At 39.5% G+C, this 15,196-nt stretch overlaps 1 long non-coding RNA gene across 1 annotated transcript in view; it reads right to left on the bottom strand.

Annotated features, from left to right (window-relative positions):
• The window catches only part of LOC138194452 (uncharacterized), a 109,183-nt gene that overhangs the window by 54,033 nt on the left and 39,954 nt on the right, over nt 1–15,196 (bottom strand). The window contains exon 3 of the long non-coding RNA XR_011177927.1: nt 1,125–1,261. This is a non-coding gene — a long non-coding RNA (uncharacterized lncRNA). The remainder of the gene's footprint in view (nt 1–1,124; nt 1,262–15,196) is intronic.

Below are 15,196 nucleotides of genomic sequence, written 5' to 3'. Positions count from 1 at the left end.
CTACCCTGCCGCAAACAGAGGAATCTCCAGTCACTACAGCGCACGCAGACCATACAGATATGTGGCCAAAAATTAGTTTGAAAGTGGTGAAATAAGACGTTCTAATGTGTAACATTGAATATCTAAATTGAATCCAAGTGATTTGAATCTGAGTGGGCGGGCTACCAAAGTAGAGCCTATGTATTGGAAACGCTGTGGCTCACTGATGCTAGTGAGATTCACTGCAGAATAAACGTAGCAAGAGTTGAGCGTTTTAAGATGAAAACGTCACCATATGAAACTGTAGCCTCGTTATAAAACATTGCTATTGAATGATAAGGCATTTTTCGAAAGTAGACAGTACTTAGATAGTCCTGGACATAATGAGGGGGAAAATCAGGTCTAAGTGTAACGCAGTAGCGAAAAAATAGTAAGAATAGTAAAAAGTCTTTAAAAATGATTCACTCTTTCATCATTCATTTAACTTTGTATCTGAAACAAAAAAATCAGTGAAGTTATGGGGATATTATTTACAGAACATTTAGAACGTTTTGCTGGTAGGCCACTTCAGACTGCTCTCTAACTGTAGTAAATGTTTCATTATTTTTTACTTTCATAGTCAGATGTGGCTTGGCAGGTTTATGAGATGAATGGGTCAATATTTCCTGTTTTAAACTGTAAACAACCTCCACACAAGTGGTGTGCTACTCACATTTAGAATTGTTTGAGAGCTGTTGCAGCTAAAATGTCAGTTTTGACTGCATACATAATACAAGGGAACCCGCAGAGGTAATTCTCTACAGTCAGTTAGACTGAATAAATAGTTCTATATCTTACAGATTCGTATAAAGCTCTCGAGCTTGCAATGTATTCATATGTTTACGTTGCTGCTTGTTTCTTCTGTTGGGGTTTGGTGATAAAAAAAATAGTAAAATAAGTTCACATTTAATTACAATGATGTTGCTCATTATCTGCCATTTGTCTAAAACACTGCTAAATCACATGGATATTAATATTTTCTGTATGTTTATATGCATTCAATATCACCATCTAATTACACCATAAATACAAAAAACACAGTTACTGTAACTTAAAAGCCATTAGTGTATATTGCCAGTAAAAAACATATTAGCAAAGTCCCCTACCTTGGCAATCCAATTCCCCTGTACATTCTCATTGTGGAGGTCTGGAGTCAATGAGGATTCCTCCAGTGTTAATTAAACCGTCTGTCTTGGAGAGAATTAAGGTCGTGATCTCCCAGACCTCACCACTCCCACACTCCCTGAGAAGAAAAGAGAGAAGAAAAGAGACTTAATGAAGGAATAAAAGGATGAAATGGCTTAATGAACCGCCTAACGAGGCCTGCGGCCGTTTAATAAGGGCTTATTAAAGCTTAATTAGAGCAATAATCCAGTTTGTTTGGAGTCATTCAGTGTTGAGTGTTGACTTGTGGCTGATTACGTTTTTATGGCAATTGGATAAACAAGGAAGAGTTGACATTCCATAGGAAGGAGGATCGATGTGTGTGTGTGTGTGTGTGTGCATCTGCTGTAAGAAATAGATTCCAAAAATGAGGGCTTCAAGTGATCCTTCCAGTCATATGGAGGCTCTGCAGTCATCACAGTCAAATCAAGTCTGATTTACATCCATGAATTAATTCAAACACTCTCCCATCTACTCCTGAACATCAAAACAAGGAAACTTAAAGGAGACCCCTATGAAATATGAACAATAACCATACCTACTCTGTGGTTGTCAAGGTAGCTCCTTTTGTCAGTCAGCTTTGGCTATTTACCTTTCACATTCCTGTCGAAGAGGTTGAGCTAAGGTACCAGACACACCACTTAAAGTAAAACATGTTGCATTCAAGCTGAATAATCCTTTACTTTTCTACGTAGGAGCTCACCAGTTTACTGAAGAATTACATAACGGTGTGACTATAAGATCCAGCTGTAAATCATGCTTTACGGATCACATAGACACAGGAAAATGAGCCAAAAGTTTGTAGAACCCTAATGATTCAGCTGACAGACTCATTCACTCATTGATTTAAAAACAATGTTCTCATAAGACATGAAGGTGACTCACTTGAGTCAGAGACCAAGCATTGTGCCCAAGGACACATCTAAAGAGGGTGTAAAGTATACAGGACACTTGAGGCATCAAATTTCCATTATTCATACAGTGATGCCGTCACCCCTTTGAGGACTGAGCCAAGCTCAGCGTATGTTGTATCCTATTGCTATCTGGATGCCAAACTCTGCTCTCATTGCTATTGTTTTCTGATCTGCCTCCGAATGATTCATTTTGTATCAATGATTCAGATTGTTAAAGTCCACATGCCCCTTTATGGTCGCAACAAAAAGAGGGTTTACTCATCCTTCTTCCTGATCACGTGAGAGACCCCCAGTGACCCTGCTAAATAAAACTACAAGAATCAGATGAATTAAATAACACATGTAGCCACTCTGTAACTGGATAAGACAGGAAGAGGTTGTGCCATAGGATATCGATGCCAAATATAGTCTTCATTTATCTGTTTACAACTGTTCTAATTAGATGCTATATGCTGTTGAGGAGTGTGTACAGGTCTGTAACATCCACACCTGCCGTATATTCACAATGAATGTCAAATACATGAAGTGGGACTTAATCAGCAGATCCACGTAATGACAAAAAGGTTTTTTTTTCAAATTCTCACAAAGAGAAGCATTAGAGAGGAAAGAAACTTAGCAACTGAAACCATAATGTCTGATGTAAAGCTTGTGTTGAGTTGTGTATTTTGTTCTGTTTTCATTTTCAAAGCCAGCATCTAGTGGCCATTAGAAGAACTGCACTTGAAGAGAGTAAATATAAGCGATTGCATTAATACAGTGTGTGTTTGGAATTTTATTTGTGGACAAAAAAGGCTCAAAAATCTTGATAAGCACATTCAAATTCATGAAAAATAACTGACACTTGTACAATATAATATACTGTCTATGACCTCATTGGTACGCTTGGTATTTACTTATTAAGATGACTTTATATAAAAATCAATAGATGTGAAAGAGATAGATAGTCACTATTGTTGTCGTAATATGCACATTTACACACACTCTACATTACCTGATGCATAGTACCATACATGCGAGATGGCAAAATGTAGCTGTCAGTTCACTGTGAAAACACATAACTTTGCTGTAGTTGTGTGCGTGTGCGTGTGTGCATGTGCATGAATATGTCTCCAGCATTTTGGTCATTTGACATTTTTCTTGTGGCAGACCATTCACCACAAACACACACACACACACACACACACACACACACACACACACACACACACACACACACACACACACACACACACACACATCTTTCTTGCACTGTGGTCATGATTTCCCACCATGCTGTCACTTTCTGTGTGCTAATCCAGGACTCGTACACACATCTATTTGACATGGCTGGCATTACTCTAACCGGTAGGATTAATTTTGTCTGTAGAACGTAACATAGCTGTATGATTCTTTGAAGCACTTATGGCAGATGAGCTCCTGCTAGCAAGGTTTTAGGTTTTAGGTTTTTAACCTTGAGCTCTCCAGTGTGGTTATAATTTTTTCAAATGCTTTCGACCTTCTCATTTTTCTCTTTTTATGAGTTTCAAGTTTTGCACTGAGCATCCCACTGTCTCGGAATTATGTAATTTAGCCTAAGGGCAGACTGAAGTCACACTCCAGAGGGTTATTAAGTGATCTTAGACATTACATTGTAGATACACTAGGTACATGGCGCAGACATGTGTGACAGTGTTTCATGAAGAAGGTTTGAACTCTTACAGTCACAGTTCACGAACCGTGTCTCTGGCAAGTCTGCTTCTCTGCTAAAATACAATCCCCTCCATTCATTTCCACAACGCCAAACAGCTGATGTTTCCTGCAGAAGGGCCAACTATTTCCATCGTTGTCATATACTTTCCCCCTTTAGACATATGTCAATTTTATGTCAGAGGATTAGGAATGGCAGTTATTGTTCTGCAGCATGTGAATGATGTCAACTTTCCTACAGGTTTTTTTTTGTATTATTCTGTGAGATGCAGACAGTAAAACAGCTGACAATTCCTGCAAGGATGCCAACACATCACATCATTTACACAACTACTTCCCTGCTCCTCAGCTCTGTCAGCTGTACACTTTAGAGTTTTAGGGGCAAAAAGAATGATGTCATCTTTCAAACAGGACTTTAAATCTAAGAGTTATTATGCTACTGCGCTGAGCTTTGGGAGATGATGATGATGATGATGCTGATGATGATGATGGCATTGGTGCTGATGATGGTGCTGGTCAGTGCAGTGGTCATGGTGGTGACGACAGTGGTGACGTAATATTCCCTAAAGCTTTCCCCCCCTTTAGTTTAATAACAATGAGGAGTCACCACTTCTCTCCTGGTAGTGCTGTAAAGAACCAGTGCTCATATGACTTCAGCTGATTTACCTCTTTCAATCAAACTAGATTGTTGTTAAATGGAGTGGGGGACTGAGGGTTGAGCATTACTACTCTTAATGCCCTCATTAATATGTGCATTCATTTAATATTAGTATTATTAATGAACCGTATATTGGAAGGAAAATTAAATTTACTTCAATTATTGTGTTGTGTAGGCCTTACTATGTTCACAAAAATCATCTCACTTCTAAATCTATATTTTTGAATTCACAGCAGTTTTTGTGAGCTTTAACTGTAAGATAGTTTTGACTAATAAAAACAAGATCTCCACCCACAATGCTGCATCATCATGTTGCACATATAGAACGATTTCAAATAATTATCTATACATTTTGTTTTGACACCATCAGTTAAAATGTGCCTCTGAAGCCAAAGTGTTACCAAATGTTCAGTATCTGATTTAAATGTTCACCCAACTTTTAAAAATCCCAACAAAACAGTACTTCACTCTCATTTATGTTTGATATGTTGAAATCAATGTCAACAACCACAATTATTGGGCTTATCTAGTGTCATTACCAGTGTTTTGTTGAATAGAGCCCACTTGCTTTTGAGAAAACGTAAACGCAGGTTCCACTGCTCAAAAGGCAGTCCACCCTCCATTGCCCTCGTCAGCACTGATGAGAGTCTGTGCTCGCTGTTTGTATTCCTGTCAAAAGCAATTACTTCAGCATGCTCAAGTTTCTAATGTGAGTGAATTACAGCATATCATCATTCCCCCTTTCCCCAAAACACTGCAGCCATCATTGTTTCCATTGTTTTCAGTCTCTCTTAATGTTCACTCATTTCCAAAGAGTCCCTGCTATTTTCTAGTTCCACCCCTGTGTGTTGGTTCTAAACTATAAATTATGTCACTCTGCCACTGGCCTTCTTGCTGAATTACAGCGAAACTGATAACACATGCAAAACATTTCAACACCAAACAGCTGACAGTGTCAGAGCTTTGAAAGAGCTACCGCATTCAAAAATTAATTTGAAGCTAAAAACCCATTTCTTTAGCCATGTTCTAGTAAAGCACACCAATACAGGCCAGATGTTAACATTAAGGATCTTACTGTTGCAGAGCTTAGAGGTTCATAGTTTTGCGATTACAATTTAAGGAACAGTGATGCAGAGCTTGGAGTTATCACCCCTGCTTTTGGTCTTTAAAAACAGATATTCTACGATCCATTGCTTTACATAAAGTGTTGAACATGCTCTGCACTTTTGCACTTTTCCAGATCATACATAAAAAAAAAATAAAAAAAAATCAAAATATTAAACTCACTCAACAGTTAGTGTGTCTGTTTGTTTCCATTAGTTTGGGTTATTTTCAACAATCTCTCCAATTCCGTACATTCTCCCAGTTACACCCTTGTGTGATAAAATATATCTAGTATTACACAGGGCATGATGTCATTCTGCCTGCGGGGCTTTCCCACATTCATGGCTCAGCTGATAACACATGTGGTTGGAGAGCTGTTAAAACACATGGGTGTGTTGCAGTCCTAAACTCCTAACCCATATCAACCTTCCATGAGAAACAGAGCAAGGAGGGGATTTGGCAAAGAAAACATGGCTCTTTTTCAACCCGCCAGGAACCAGCAGCTTTAAAGCTCATCTAGATTGTGATTACATTGGCTAAATACAATAACCCAGCCCATGTTGTTGCAGGCAGGCTACAGCTGTGCCTTACTCTATAAACAACCTCCAAAACAGCATTTAATTATGGAGTTATTCTCTTTACCTTACTGGTTTACAAATATACAACACATGCAGTGCTTTTAAAAGCTCAAAGTAAGACTGCTGATTTCTACATATAGTGGTGCCTGAGCATTGACATCATTGTGGGTTGTGACTGCACACTTGATCAACATAGCTATATAAACCAAACACTACTCCACCAAAAACCCAGCAAAAAGTCAAAAGCTTTCACTTAGTTAATCTGTGCTTTGAGTCAGGATAAATAAAGTACACTACACACACACAGGGATGATTTAAGGACAACATTTCTCTCACCAAACAAGTCTTTTGTGGTTCTGCAGTCCACCAGTAGCCTATTCTTATACTTTGTCAAGCACTCTAGATCTAAATAAAGTCTGCTGCAGAGAAAATAATGAACCTAGCCTCATGCAGCTGTAGAAATAAAAAGTGATACTCAGTTCAGTTGTATGTGATGACAGGGAAGAACTGTCTGAAACAATTTCAAATCCCTCTGGGGAACTCACAGGATAAACTCAGCTGAGATGAACCCTCAAGAGGAAGTTGGACTTGTTTATGAAGGAAATGACATCATTGGGCTTGGCTCAGACAATGACCTCATGCTGACAAGATAGTGGCTGAGAGAGAGCGGTGTTTAGTTAGGTTGCAGGAGTCATATACACAGGTGAAGGGTGAACGAGTGCAACGTGGTTATTTTAGACCTCAAAATCAACTGCTCAATGGCAGTTAAGCAAAATTGTTTGATTTTACTTGAGTTGTGCTACGTTAATTGCTTGTCTGTATATTTACTATTTTCGTAGACAAATATTCACGGAACAAATGCAGGTCAAACTCTGTCATACAGGAAGAATTTGGGGAATGTTGTGTCAGAGATGCCTTGTATTTTCAGTTGAGTTAATACTGTGCCATTTCAATTGTACATTTACATGATAAAAAAAAAGTCCTCCAACCTAAACAACCATGTAAATCATGTCTCCCTACCCTTTAATCCAACCCATGTAGGAGTGTAACCGTGGCAGGAGATATACCACAAAGAAATCTATAATCCCTTTACAATGTGACAGTACAAAATTATTCAGTTAGGTTCATGAAAAGATTATGTTTTGGGTTAATATGATTACAAAATGAGCTTGTGGTTTAAGGTCATAGAACGGTGAGGGTTCAAAGAAACAATGATTAAGGTGAGGTTTGAAGGAGGAAACCAACAGCGGGTTTCCCATGTAAAGTCTAATGTTTTATCTCCCCGTCCATCCACCCCACCCTCCTCTATGAACACTTTGACTCTATGACATCACTGTATTTCCTCCTTTGCTCCCATCTTTGGCCACTAGAGGGTTTTATCACTTACCACATAAACTTGTATGTTACTTTGGGACATTTGCTACAAAGAATGATGATGTTTCACATGACTCACTTAAAGATAAAATGCATGAATTAAATGTAATAGGATGCTTGTGCAATTATTTTTTTTGATTGGGGATAGTGTTCTATATAATGTTGGAGGATAAAAGTCTGAGTGGGACTAATGCATACATGGCTGCTGGTTCTGATGGCATCCCTAAGCATTTGCTCAGTCTATGTGTTGGACAGCTGATCGAGGTCCAGACAGACATCCTCAACCTGTCAGTGGCTGCAAACTTTTCACCATGTGCTTCAAAGCCACCTCCATTATGCCAGAGCCTAAATTCCTGACTTCCACTTTGTGGCACTCACGCCCCACTATTGTGAAGTGCTTTGAGAGCCTGGTCCTTGCTCATCTCAAAACCTGCCTACCACCCACACTGGACCCCCTCCAATTCACCAGTCACGAAAACAGTTGTATGGAAGAAGCGATCTCCACAGCGCGGCACTACGCTCTTTTCCACCTGGAGAACCACAACACCTATGTGAAAACACTATTTACCAACTTCAGCATTTAACACCGTCATCCCCTCCAATCTGATCACCAAACACAGCAATCAGGGCATCAACACTTCCAACTGAATACTGGACTATCTAACCCATAGACCCCAGTCACACATCATCAACCCTCACTCTGTACACTGGCCTGTGTGTTGAGCCCTCTCCTCTGGTCCATCTACGACTGGACGGCTGTACATGGTTCCAATGCCATTATGAAGTTTGCAGACGACACAGCAGTGGTTGGCCTCATTAGCCTACACAGAGGAGGTGCAGCAACTGGTGGCATGGTGCGCCAAATACAACCTGGCCCTCGAGTCATTGTTGATGTCAGAAAAACCAGCGGCAGATAACCCGCCACCAACCTTATCAATGGGACAGAGGATATGTGTGTTTCTCTGGGTGTCTATACCTTTCTTGGACCCTGAACACTTCATTCTTAGTCAGAAAGGCTCACCAATGTCTCTTCTTTCTGAGGAGACACAAGACGATCCATTGGTCTACTGAGATTCTTGATAACATTTACCGCTGCACCGTCAACATAAATATTTCAAACTGCATCTGAGCATGGTGTAACAATTGTTCTGTCCTTTAGCATACTGACATTTATACTGCTGTCTTTACTGTACATATGACTGATAGTAAAGACACGTATTCATACCCAGCTGTTATAATGCTTACCAGCAGTAATCATTCTTGTACCTGCAATTGTTTACTGTAACATCTGCACATACTGTTTATCTCTCACTTCACCCTGTTCATACTGTTAATAATTTTGATATTGTATTAATGTTAGCATATTCATATCTACTACTCTGCTAAGATAATGAGCACAATAAAAAGATGAAAACATATTCTATTGCCACCTAGGAATTTAAATAAGATCTGGTGAGGAATTTCAATGAATGTCTTTGCAGATCATTTAATTTTCTTGGACAACCTTGACTTTTGGGGGACTTAGATAAACAATATTGTTGCTAAGTAAAAATCATTAAAAGATAAGCAACCTATTTCTGTTTCTGTCTTGTACTACTTTTTTTCTTTTTCTTTTAATGTTGCTGTTCCAAGCCTATTCACTCACTCAAGGGACCATTACAACTTTCCAAAACAACATTCTGTTGCTCTGCACTTTCTGTAAACTGCTCTGTGACGACCTCTAATTGTCCTGGGGATTGGGACAGCGTGATTGAAAAATAAAAATCCTTCACACAAAAAAAATGACTAGAGGGGGTTTGGAGGAGCTGTTGGACCTCCCAAGAGCAGAGCTGGACTAAAGCCCAAAAACAAAGCTTGTGCTGGGTTAAGGATCTTAGAATATGCCCTGGATTATGGAACCAGAGAGCCAGAACATGCCCGGGGACAGAGGTGGAAAACTAATACTGATTTTGGCTAAGGAGGGATACTGGTTTGTGTGAGAGACAATTTGTTCAGTGTTGTTAGGATAATGACAGTATTCTGGGGATAAGAAATAATGGATTTTAACAGAGGGAGTTTGCTGTTAGCCATCAGTTAGTTTGTATTACAGACATCTGTTTTCCCTACATCTATCCGTGAGTTGTGGCCTACCATAATTAGAAAATGATCAACCCTACTAAAAGATGAAAAAAAGATATAATATAGTCAGTTTTCAGACAGAAAAGCTACAGCTTGCAGTAAATCAGAAAAATGAATGTGGGACATAGTGATCAAAAGTTTAAAAAAGGATTGATAAAGATTTACTGAGGAAAATGTGGGTGTGTAACAAGTTGTAATTCACAATAACTGCACAAAGAAGGCCTCAGTTTAAAAAATTTTTCCAGTGAAATATGAGGATATAAATGAAAATAATCACCAAAAATCTGAATGCTCATCATAAAAGCCTAAGAAGTCAATAAAATTACACTACATGGTCACCACAGCAAAGCAGGTGTAATTGCAAAGCTCCTTCAGCAACTTTCAGTAAAATCCTGCAGCAGTAATACATTAATTATAGCCAGATTATATTTATAGACTGCACCACAGTCATGACATTTCATGTATGAAGTGGGAGAAAAAACACACCCAGTCAGACTGTTGGCAGGTAGCAAAAGAGGAAAAAAAAGACTGACCTATGGCTTACACATAAAACCAGAGACACACACACACACACACACACTCTCACAAACATACAATGAGCTGACTACTCAAGGCTTACAGGCTTAAGTGAGACATCACTACCAATGTGCACACAGGTTTCCAGAAAATACAGATCAGATTAATGCAGATAAAAAGGAAAGTTACTACCATTCCTGGTATATTTTCACAAATATATATTCTAAACCCTCATAATGAAGAGGGCTTTGTGTCCAAAACGTAGCTCCACTGGCTAGTGCAGTATTCGTTTTTAAAAGAAACAGTAGGAAAACCTAAGTAAATACCTTGCAGGGTAGTGAATCCCCAAAAAGTCAATCGCAGCAACTCCTGCAGCTGCTACAGTATAAGGGTGTTTAAGATTGTTTTTGTTTTTTTCTTAAAAGTTGCGTATTTCAATAAATATGTTTCAGCCAATATATTTCACACAAATGCAGACTATTTCTAATGAAAACATTTTCAAAGGCCTGTCAAGAATTATATTTACAGGTCCAACGTCAAAGAAGTAGAGGGAGTTAATTTACACAAACAGAATGGTCCCATCTGGCCTGATTAACATACTACATTACTAATGCTAACTTTTAATGGTGTGATCATCTCACACACTCATTTTCACTGAATCCGTAATGCAGAATTAGCATATTAGAACAACATATTGTCTCTCACTAGCCCTGGGGCCTGATGAGAGGTGGTGTCAGATTCCATTTTTGTCTGAAGCTGCAGTTTGAACAATGAACACTGCTATTCATTCAGACAGAGAAATAAAAAAAGAGATAATGCGAAAACATCTGTCATTCGACAAGAATGTAATTTAATTTATTACCTGTTTTTACAAACTCTAATAGAATTGTCAAAGTCAATCAAACCACTAGTGCGTTGCAGAGGTGCTTTCGAAAACATGAAGAATAAACACGTCAGCTATCATTTATGTGTATCTCGGTGAGTTGATTTCATTTCTGATATATCCAGTTCAATATGTTCAGTAGCATCAAAATCATTTTTTTGTGAATTAGAACCAGTTTTGCTCACCAAAGCTGTTTTGAATTCAACAGAACCATTGTACGTTCCTCTTTTTTTCTAAAGCAGAGATCTTTCCAGAAAAACTGTGATGTGAGATTTGAAATCAAATCATCGAAATGCACACAGAACAGACTGCAGTCTCGCTGATCTGCCCTCTGATTCAATCACCTGCCTGTCCACACACACACCAAAACACTGTCCTCTATAGAATCTGTCTTACTAATAAGACACAGCATCTCTTCATGCAAAGATGAGGAAACATAAAATAAAAATGCAAACGCTGGCAACAGCCTTTTAATGTTGCTATAAAGCATGCAGAGCCATCAAAAGTAGCTGGTAGCTGAAGTGGAATAATGTCCTCTGTTTGGACAGACACAAACATGGCAAGCATAGATGGATGCATGGGTGGGTGGGTGGGTGAGCGAGGGGAGGGAGATAGATAGATAGATAGATAGATAGATAGATAGAGAGAGAGAGGTAGGTAGGTAGATGGATGGAGAGAGAGAGGTAGGTAGGTAGATAGATAGATAGATAGATAGATAGATAGATAGATAGATAGATAGATAGATAGATAGATAGAGGGAGGGAGGGAGAGGTAGGTAGGTAGATGGATAGATAGATAGATAGATAGATAGATAGATAGATAGATAGATAGGTAGGTAGGTAGGTAGGTAGGTATCAATCGATCTTATATCTGTCACAAGTGTTTGTGGTCTTCAGTCATGCATGCACAGGTCTCAGACCACCACTGGAGCTGATAATAACTCTGGTTATCGAAGCAGAGACAGGCTTTCTTTTGAGCCTAGAGAGAGGTAGAGAGAGGGAGAAAGAGAGGATAGAGCAGAGGACAGGTGGGGAGAGGAGGAGGGAGCCTACATATTTCACCTCCATTCACCTGCTGACATGGCCTCTCAAAGAAACCTTTCATTAGACCTTCAGAACAGTCAGCTTAGTCTGCCCAATGCCGTCAATTTAGCTGTCATATTATACTGACTCACTTTCTGCTCTTTCATTTAGGGGATTTTTCCACTCATGATTTTCTAACAGAAGGATGGGCAAAAATGGTGCGCGTGCGGAATGCCTCAGAATTTGAACCATCTGATATATCACTTAAGTGATTTACAGTTTGCATTGTTAACTTGCAACATTTGAATTCACCCTGGAAGAAAAAGTCCTTCAGAGAGTCGCACCTTGAAAGAAAATCCTCCAGCAATCGATCGCGAAGAAAACAATGTCAATGCTTTTATTCAGGCATCTTTGAGCTAATAGAATGTGTTGGCTAAACAGGTTAACTCAGCCAGTATCATGCCAACATTTGTAATACACCCGTCAGTCCACTAGAAGATATTGTGTCACGGGTAACGTTTCACCTGACCTGTGAATATTATACGCATGTACGAACAGAATGGAAAAGGAGATGATGTGATGGAGGTCATGTGACAAGTAAAAGAAGAACAAAAAGTGATAAAGTCAGAGCAAGTAGGTTGGGGGTGGTTGGACGGATCAAACCCAGGTCTTTCGCCCTGATCTTTCAGTCCATAAGTACTAAGTAACGCAAGTAAGTTGCAAACGTAATGTAACATAGTTAACTTATGTAATATAGGTTAAGTAACTTATGTGACAAATGTAACATTACTTACAATACATACAATTTCTTAATTTCACATGAATCATGTTAACCCTGCCTAAGTATTTTGGGTTCCTAATTCTAACCACTGTCACATTTAACCCAAACTATGATCTTTTCCCAAACCTAACCACGTGGTTTTTAGTGGCTAAACCCAAGCACCTTAATTTTCAGGCCTAGACTGACAATTGTATTATATGCTTTGATGTAATAGCAGGTTGGGTAAACACAACTTTTGACAGTGGTTAGTTATGTTGCAGGGCTTAAAATGCACCATTATTCAATTCAATTTATCTCGCACCAAATCACGACACAAGTAATCTTGGGGCACCGAAGTCCTTGCAGAGGAACCCAACAATTCAACAATTCCCACATGAACAACAGCAGGAAGGAAAAACTACCTTTAAACAGGAAGAAAACCTCTGACAGAAACAGGCTTATCTTGGCGGCAATATGCCTCGACCGGTTGGGGTGAGGGGAGAGCAGAGAGAGAAAAGAACAGCATAGAGAGAGAGTAAACAATAAATATTAGGTGGGTTGGTGTGGCCATTAACCATAAATCAGAAACATGCAGCTCCAGAGCAAAGATTACCTACACAAAAGCACAAAGCTATGGGCGAGAGAAGATATAAAGTTAACGAGATGCCATGGTGGCATATAATGTTAATGCATGAAAAGTGAAAGAGAGACAGACGGGAGCAACATACAACAACATAACTAAGGGACGGGTCAAGGTAATCTCAACCAGCCCTAACTACAACATGAAAAAAAACAGGAAAGTTTTCATCTTAAAGTGTGTCTCCCAAACCGGGAGCTGTTTTCAAAAGATTTTGTTCAAAAACCCGTGTAACTTGGTCGGGGCAAGGCTCAGTCTTTCTTGGCTGAGTTGGGATTTGCAGCTGATGTGTCGCTCACACATTGGATCTCAATGGGTCCTTTCAGAAGGCGATAATTTGGTGTGCCAGCACCTCTTCTGAATCATTAACTTTAGGGAAAGTTAGCCAAGCTAGCTTATTTTTTCACAGTTGTGCAGCGAGAGGAATGCCCAAAGCATACACAGGCAGAGGAGCGAGAGGAAGACAGCAACTCTCAAAGCATTCACCTTAAAATAGAGCACATCAATAACATTCTGATGTTGATGCAAGACTTGAGAGGACTGGCCGGTTTCACTTTCCGCAGAACAAGCTCACACTAACCTCTTGCTTCTCGCAAAGCGTTTTAGGCCACCCACAGATCATATAGAGGCTCTCTATATGGTCTCCAGCTAAAAGAGTGGTGTCAGCAACCTTTCATACCATCCTGCTGCCTCACTCTTTCTCTCCCTCCTCTTCGCTCTTTCATCTCATCTATGTGAGCTGACCTTCCCAGCTTTACCGAGTTTTATTCATACTCACGTTATATAAGGAAAACTATATATATACACACACTGTACAGCAATACCACCTGTGCATAACAAACTCACAGGATTTGCAGATCAGTTGTTAAAGAATATTCATATCTAAGCTCTCTTTTTTTTCCTCTCTCTTTTGACATTTAACGCAGACTTCAGACTTCTCCTTCTAAGAGCTGCCCACTTGTGACCAATTTCAACCCACCAACTCCTGGACAAAGAGGGCATCACATACAGGGAAAATGTGGCAGAAAAGGGTTAGGGCACACAGCACACCCACCATTTGCACTCATGCAACTACACACACAGACTCACAGCACTGTTTTTATTTAAACTGAGCAGACCTGACAACCCAGAGACGCCATAAAAAGTCACAGCTTTGCTGTTTTACTGAGCTCTGCTTCACACAAATATCAAAGTGTCTCTGCAACAACTGAACAACTTTGAATACAGTAGCCCATCTGAAAGTGGGAAACAGCAGCAGCTATCAAACAGTGGACACATTGTCCTTATCAAGAGACAAATGTGTATGTCACACAGCTGCAAGCAAACAGGTTTTTAACACATTGCTTATTATCAATTTCAATTTAGTCCACTGTTGCTGCATTATTATTGGAAATGGGCAAACTTACAACACTTAGTTAGTGCAGGTGCATGTAATCACAGGCCTGAATAAATACCACCATACTTGTGGTCACAGCATGAGAGCAAAATCAAAACTCGATCCCAACTATTTAGTAGCCAAGCAGAAATAATGTTGAACAGCAAAAGCAATGAAGGGTTTTATTGTGCCACCCTTTACCTAGTCCAACTGCAGTGGTGCTTTTCTGTAGCAAAGCTTGACATCTGACCTCAATAAAAGCAGAACAGGGATCAATGGGACATCAGAATCAGAATCATACTCAAAATAAAAGTGGAAAAATCAGATCACAGGCTGATCCAACTTCTGTGGAAATTCCTCAAGACAAGTCAAAATGAGGCTCAGTAGTG

The sequence above is a fragment of the Embiotoca jacksoni genome, unplaced genomic scaffold (genome assembly GCF_022577435.1).
Source record: "Embiotoca jacksoni isolate LCO1_2020_lvr unplaced genomic scaffold, fEmbJac1.0.p SCAF_11, whole genome shotgun sequence".
NCBI classification, from domain to species: domain Eukaryota; kingdom Metazoa; phylum Chordata; class Actinopteri; family Embiotocidae; genus Embiotoca; species Embiotoca jacksoni.
This window is presented reverse-complemented; position numbering and strand designations above follow the sequence as displayed.